This window comes from Palaemon carinicauda, chromosome 17 (genome assembly GCF_036898095.1).
Source record: "Palaemon carinicauda isolate YSFRI2023 chromosome 17, ASM3689809v2, whole genome shotgun sequence".
In the NCBI taxonomy this organism is placed as follows: domain Eukaryota; kingdom Metazoa; phylum Arthropoda; class Malacostraca; order Decapoda; family Palaemonidae; genus Palaemon; species Palaemon carinicauda.
Genome location: NC_090741.1, coordinates 137564041 through 137572325, shown reverse-complemented (window position 1 = coordinate 137572325; position 8285 = coordinate 137564041).

Here is an 8285-nt window from a genome sequence, read left to right as displayed (position 1 = left end):
CCAAGTAACAAACTACCAATTAGCTACGATGGTGAAGATGGGTTGATTTCAATTCTAAGTACAAAATACCTGAATTCGACAGGCATAAGTACAGTAGAATTGTCATTGACTTTTATCTTCCTTCGTGGCCGAATGGGTTACTCACTGTCTATATAAGCTTGCCGACCAGGGTTCGATTCCCGGCCGGAGCCAAGCTCTTGTCTTTGTGAGATTTCGCCTGGGGCTCTGATCCCGAGGTCGTTAAGAGAATCCAGACATTAATATATCAAAATATATATGGCTTATTTGAATATGAAAAACACGTAAAAATGTGCAAAATTTATCATTAATTGAATGCCAAGTAACAAACTACCAATTAGCTACGATGGTGAAGATGGGTTGATTTCAATTCTAAGTACAAAATACCTGAATTCGACAGGCATAAGTACAGTAGAATTGTCATTGACTTTTATCTTCCTTCGTGGCCGAATGGGTTAGTCACTGTCTATATAAGCTTGCCGACCAGGGTTCGATTCCCGGCCGGAGCCAAGCTCTTGTCTTTGTGAGATTTCGCCTGGGGCTCTGATCCCGAGGTCGTTAAGAGAATCCAGACATTAATATATCAAAATATATATGGCTTATTTGAATATGAAAAACACGTAAAAATGTGCAAAATTTATCATTAATTGAATGCCAAGTAACAAACTACCAATTAGCTACGATGGTGAAGATGGGTTGATTTCAATTCTAAGTACAAAATACCTGAATTCGACAGGCATAAGTACAGTAGAATTGTCATTGACTTTTATCTTCCTTCGTGGCCGAATGGGTTAGTCACTGTCTATATAAGCTTGCCGACCAGGGTTCGATTCCCGGCCGGAGCCAAGCTCTTGTCTTTGTGAGATTTCGCCTGGGGCTCTGATCCCGAGGTCGTTAAGAGAATCCAGACATTAATATATCAGAATATATATGGCTTATTTGAATATGAAAAACACGTAAAAATGTGCAAAATTTATCATTAATTGAATGCCAAGTAACAAACTACCAATTAGCTACGATGGTGAAGATGGGTTGATTTCAATTCTAAGTACAAAATACCTGAATTCGACAGGCATAAGTACAGTAGAATTGTCATTGACTTTTATTTTCCTTCGTAGCCGAATGGGTTAGTCACTGTCTATATAAGCTTGCTGACCAGGTTTCGATTCCCAGCCGGAGCCAAGCTCTTGTCTTTGTGAGATTTCGCCTGGGGCTCTGATCCCGAGGTCGTTAAGAGAATCCAGACATTAATATATCAAAATATATATGGCTTATTTGAATATGAAAAACACGTAAAAATGTGCAAAATTTATCATTAATTGAATGCCAAGTAACAAACTACCAATTAGCTACGATGGTGAAGATGGGTTGATTTCAATTCTAAGTACAAAATACCTGAATTCGACAGGCATAAGTACAGTAGAATTGTCATTGACTTTTATCTTCCTTCGTGGCTGAATGGGTTAGTCACTGTCTATATAAGCTTGCCGACCAGGGTTCGATTCCCGGCCGGAGCCAAGCTCTTGTCTTTGTGAGATTTCGCCTGGGGCTCTGATCCCGAGGTCGTTAAGAGAATCCAGACATTAATATATCAAAATATATATGGCTTATTTGAATATGAAAAACACGTAAAAATGTGCAAAATTTATCATTAATTGAATGCCAAGTAACAAACTACCAATTAGCTACGATGGTGAAGATGGGTTGATTTCAATTCTAAGTACAAAATACCTGAATTCGACAGGCATAAGTACAGTAGAATTGTCATTGACTTTTATCTTCCTTCGTGGCTGAATGGGTTAGTCACTGTCTATATAAGCTTGCCGACCAGGGTTCGATTCCCGGCCGGAGCCAAGCTCTTGTCTTTGTGAGATTTCGCCTGGGGCTCTGATCCCGAGGTCGTTAAGAGAATCCAGACATTAATATATCAAAATATATATGGCTTATTTGAATATGAAAAACACGTAAAAATGTGCAAAATTTATCATTAATTGAATGCCAAGTAACAAACTACCAATTAGCTACGATGGTGAAGATGGGTTAATTTCAATTCTAAGTACAAAATACCTGAATTTGACAGGCATAAGTACAGTAGAATTGTCATTGACTTTTATCTTCCTTCGTGGCCGAATGGGTTAGTCACTGTCTATATAAGCTTGCCGACCAGGGTTCGATTCCCGGCCGGAGCCAAGCTCTTGTCTTTGTGATATTTCGCCTGGGGCTCTGATCCCGAGGTCGTTAAGAGAATCCAGACATTAATATATCAAAATATATATGGCTTATTTGAATATATATATATATATATATATATACGTATATATATATATATATATATATATGTATATATATATATATATATATATGTATATATATATTTATATACTGTATATATATATATATATATATATACATATATATATATATATATATATACATATTTAGAAAAATTTAGAAAATATTGAAAAGTTTTAAAAAAAAAATTCAAATCAACATAAGTATTTTACAACCTCATCAAGAACATAACTCTGATTGGGGGCAATACTGGCTTTTTGGGCGGGACAGTGGTAGGAATAGATATTCCTTCATCTCTTGATTCGTGTTTACGGCACAATTTCGCAACACAACTCACCACCACTGTTTTGCCATTTATTTAAAATACTACTATACTTGCACTTATAACTTTCAACCGGTAGTAACTGGCCGTTTTCCTAAGAAAATCATTCATCTTCTCGCCCTCCTCATAAACATTAAGTACAAAGTATTTACATCTTCACATTCTCTTACACTGCCTATCTTCAAGTCTGAACTTTAATCCCGCAGCCACTTACCATTTGGGAACTGCCCTGGCCCCAGCACCCAGAAATCATATAAATACATGAACAATACAGCATCTGCCTGACGGATCTCACCTGACCTATTTAAGCTCTGAATTTTTATAGATTCACTAAACAATTTATTACACGTATCGTCACACTATGCAAAATTACCACAACACTTTACGTATAGACTAAGCATCAATATAAGAACACATTGTTATCATCAGGTTTATTAAAAACACGTAAAGAAAAGAAATGAGGTCTGTTCAAACAACAACCGCAAAGGGGAAAAAAAATTCTACTCATCAACTCGAGGAATGTCACATATGCAGCAGTAAGATGAAACATTCTGATTGATACTTTTGAAAACTACCCCTTCAGGCACCAAAAGTATGTGTGCCTGATGATTTTAAGACACTGCCCCATTCATAATGCTTTGTATCACAACAGTGTTAGATATAACCATCTTTACTGGGTGCGGACCTAAATATGCTGGCTCTAGTTTTTGTTTCCTAGCTTGTAATCGTTTCAAATACAAACGATTACCCACAAATACTTTTACTGGTAGGGTTTTGAACCGACCATCATATGTTGTCCTGTGTTTTTCATTAGCTCTTTTCAAAAACCTTTCATTAATTTTCATTACTCTCCTCAATAGATTCAATAAATATACACGGTATTGCTCAGTTGAATAATTTAGTGATTGTTGCGAATGAATATGTACCGTATATGGTAACACAGGACCCTGTCCCTCCAATAAAAAGAAAAGCATGTCCCTGAGCGAAGCATTATATGCAATATTCAAAGTTAGCTCAGCTGTAGGAAGCATGGCGTGCCAATGAAGAGGGTTATCAGACGCTAAGTAACGTAAAATTTGTACTACTTCCATATTATGCAATTTCACTAATCTATTAGCTGAAGGATTAAATGCTTCTACTAAAAGTATTCAATTTTCATCAAGTCCGTGACCGATTTCAGCACTTTATTTATAAACTCGAGACCATTGTCATTTATTAATATTTTCGGGCAACCAAACCTAGTAGTGAAAGAGCACACCCCCTGAGCTAATGAATTTCCGACTTATGCTACATTACGTAAGTATGAGTGTACCGAGTATATGCATTCACAAATACACATATATACTTATGTTGTGTTAAACCACTAGGATATGGTCCTACCACATCTATATGCACCCTTTAAAATTTAAAAGGAATCACAGGCCACTTACTGGCTACCGGTACAGTTTTTTTATGTTCTTTGAAATACCTACAAGCAAGGGAACATTTATCATAATTCTCTATAGATTTTTAAATTCCTAAGCAAAAGAAGGATTCACGTGCTCTCCTTAATGTTCTATCAATCTCTAATAGACCTGCACATTGACTTGCATGTCCAATGTGGATGGTTCAATTAATTAAAGGAGGAAGAACTACACGTGCACAAAATTCCTCTCCCGTCTTCTTGTAAGCATAGTATAAAATATAATTTTCTCTAAAAAAATTCTCACGAGGCACATTCAGAAATGACGGATAACTCTTCGATTGCCCTTTCATCACTGCTCGCACCCTTTCCATCCATCCGTCTTTTTTCTGTCCATCTCGGACCTCTTTTGTGTCCAAACCTACCACGTCAATGACATCCGCATCATCAGGGCATTCATTCTGGACACTCTAGGTCAAGTCCTCAGCCACCCACATATATTCACCTTCACAGCTCTCTCTCTCTCTCTCTCTCTCTCTCTCTCTCTCCAACAACTGTAACCCCTTTCTCTCTCATAAAGTCTTCTGATTGCTCCTTGGGTGAATTCATATCCCGTTCTCTATTTTCTCTATTTTGATGGTGTCTTCAATATTTTGGTTACGTTCTTCATTCCTCTTTTGTGCCCTAGTTGTTACTTCTATTACTGCAGCTCTAGAGAGAGCATCAGCTACCTTGTTAGCTTTACCTTCTAGGTGGTGAAAACCCTTTCTATTAAACTCTAACAATCTCTCAATCAATCTCGCTTGTTAAGAGACCAAATTCCCTCTGAAAAGAGGTCTTGTAAAGGATAATGATCACTTTGCAACTCAATCCACTGACCTAATAAATAAAAAAAAAAAACGATGCCTCTATAGAACCCAAAGAATACCCAAAGCCACTCGATTGAATGCACTATAATTTTTTTTCTACCACTTTTAATGGCCGTGAAGAAAAACAAATGGGTCGCTCTCTACCTTTATCATCTCGTTGAGAAACTACGCCACGAATAGCTACGCTACTCGCATATGTTGTCACTAAAAACAGGCGATGAAATCAAAGATATGCTAGAAATTCATTGCTAGTTAAGGCAGCTTTCAAATGATTAAAAGTCCCTTTCTTCTTCCGCTCCCCTATTTATTGTTATTTTTTTCTTTAAAGCATTTAAGGGTCTCACTATCTCTCCAAAACCTCCTATGAATTTACGGTAATACCCAGTGAGCCCAAGGAACCCAGTTACTGTCTCAGTGTTATGTGGCATGGGAAAATCTCTAATAGCCGCTTCTTTACTGGGGTAGTATTGGGTACCTTCTGGGGTTATTATGTGAATTAAAAATTCGACCTGTTTAGAAAAAAATATGCACTTTGACAAATTTATTTTCACACCGTTACGTCGTAATGCTTCTAAAACTTCACGCATATTATTATTCAGTTTTTCGACAGTTTTCTCTGTAATTATGATATCGTCTAAATAAACAAGAACATTATGGCTAATTAAGGGACTCAAGACCACCATCATTACTCTAGAGGAATGACTTGGAACATCTTTAACATAAAAAGGAAAAACATTAAACTGAAATAGTTGATTATTAGCTATAAAGGCCGTTTTACATTTACTGTCTTCCTGAATGAGTGTTTGATAGAATCCCTATCTTAAATCAACAGCTGTAATATATTAACTATCCCGTACCTTCAAAAGAAATTTTTTTATATACGTCAATGGAAATGCATAATCCGTAGTGACTGCCTTCAACTTCCTATAATCAACACACAATCTTACTGAGCCAACTTTTTTTCCTAACAGCTACATTTGGAGAAGCCCAAGAGGATATGCTCGACTCGATTATCCCTTGTTCCTTTAATATACTAATTTCCTTTTCTATTTCTCCCTGGATATGAATGGGTATGTTATAAGACCTTGACCTGATCGGCTACGCTTGCCCAGTTTCAATGCTGAAGAGAAATCGATCAATCCGGGCGAGTGGCTCATCTCCAATTGCAATTACATAGGAATATTTTTGACAATGTCACTAACTACAGGTTTAAATTCTGACGGACATAATTTTCACGCTTGCATAATCAAGTTCTGAGTGCCTTCGTCTGTGCGGGCTGGAGTTGTAGGTCCCAACATCACATTATTAACAACTTCACATAACTCTAATTCACACACAGAATCATTTTTTAACACAACTCTTTTCTTTGACAAATTAACTATCGTTTATATCAGCTCTGTTACCTTTTATTTACCATAAGCCCTCTAGAATTACATGCCACTTAATTGTGAAAGGGTTTAACAACGACCTTGGCTCCTTCCCGAAGAGGGCAAACACGAAGTCACTGATATGCTCGTAAGTGGCTGGGGAGACAAAATTTAGTCTCTCTCAGTTACAGCTGTTTCCTTACCTAAATGTCTCTCCGAGTCCGCAAAAGCTCTTACTCTCTAATGACTTTTTATCGGCAAAAATACACCCTCCTGCTTTTTCTGTTATTACACCCTTTCCTGCAAAAATGCATATTTGATTGCTAGAAAGGAAATCTATTCCTAAAATAGCCTCGATTCCTGGAACTCTCAATGTGGGCAAGAAAAAAAAAATCATGTTTTGAACTTCACGGATCCCACCTTAAAGTTGACAATCGTTGTATGGTTTATGCATATTTTATTTACTCCAACCGTGTCAAGGACGAGGGATGCGCTTATTACAGTGAGTTTGAGGAGAATGATTTTTTCAATCAGTGAAACGCTGGCTCCTGAGTCAATCAGCGCTCGAATGGATTTATCTGGAAGGTCAATCCTAACCGCACACATTCGTAGATGGCCACTATAATATTTGGGGCTCGGGCCAATGACCTTAGCAACAATGCTGCTGCTCCCTAGTGCTACAGGGGGGGAGGTTGGGGGGTACCGATGGAGGTCCCAGTGTGTGCTCTAAGTCCGTCATTGCCTCTCCCATCGCTTCTTTGGCTGCTGCTTCTGATGTCATGCGGGGGGGTATTGATCTCCCTTATTCCCCCCTTCCTCTGCTTCCTTTTCCTTTTATGTTGAGCTGGGGGAGGTGTGAGTGTGCCACAGCCTGCCCGCCCACGGCATTTTATGCTGGGCACTCTCGAGATAGGCCTGACAAGTGTTACTGCGGGGGTATCCTTTGGGTGGGGCACTCCACTTGTCGGTGCCCTTTACCCCTTCACTGCCAGCATTTGAAGACTCTTCTCCCCTTCTAACTAGGTTCTCCCCCTCTCCTGCTTTGGGGATTGGTGAGTGCCTCTTACGGCTGACAACTTTTAGAAATCCTGAAAGTTATTCCCAGTCATTTATTCTTCTGGCAAACTGTCTAAAAATGTATTAAATCTCAATCACTATGTCAGCTAAAAAGTGATTGTTTATCCAAACAAAATAACCCCATAAATACGGGTTTACTAATCTGCGAATATGTTTTATGGGCAATTTCTATTTGAAGACGACATTGTGTTGATATTTATCCATATTGACTCATTAGGGGTAATTTGAATGAATTACTACCAATTGTGTCACGTGGTGGGCCGGGAAATCTGGTAAAACTCGCTGGTAAGGGGACTGATGTCTCGCCAGGTAAATCCTCGGACAGCTAGGTAGAGTCAGGTTCCAATTTCTTTTATGGTCTCTCGTGGCATAGTTGGTTTCGACCTGGCCTTTCATTAGAAGAGGCTAGCGTTCGATCTCAAGTATGAGGTAGAAATTTATTTCTATTTGAACACGACATTGTGTTGATATTTATCCATATTGACTCATTAGGGGTAATTTGAATGAATTACTACCAATTGTGTCACGTGGTGGGCCGGGAAATTGGGTGAAACTCGCTGTTAAGAGACTGATGTTTCGCCAGGTAAATCCTCGGACAGCTATGTAGCGTCAGGTTCCAATTTCTTTTATGATCTCTCGTGGCATGGTTGGTTTCGACCTGGCCTTTCATTAGAAGGGGCTAGCGTTCGATCCCAAGTATGAGGTAGAAATTTATTTCTATTTGAACACGACATTGTGTTGATATTTATCCATATTTACTCATAAGGGGGTAATTTGAATGAATTACTACCAATTGTGTCACGTGGTGGGCCGGGAAATTGGGTAAAAACTCGCTGGTAAGAGACTGATGTCTCGCCAGGTAAATCCTCGGACAGCTAGGTAGTGTCAGGTTTCCAATTTCTTTTATGGTCTCTTGTGGCATGGTTGGTTTCGACCTG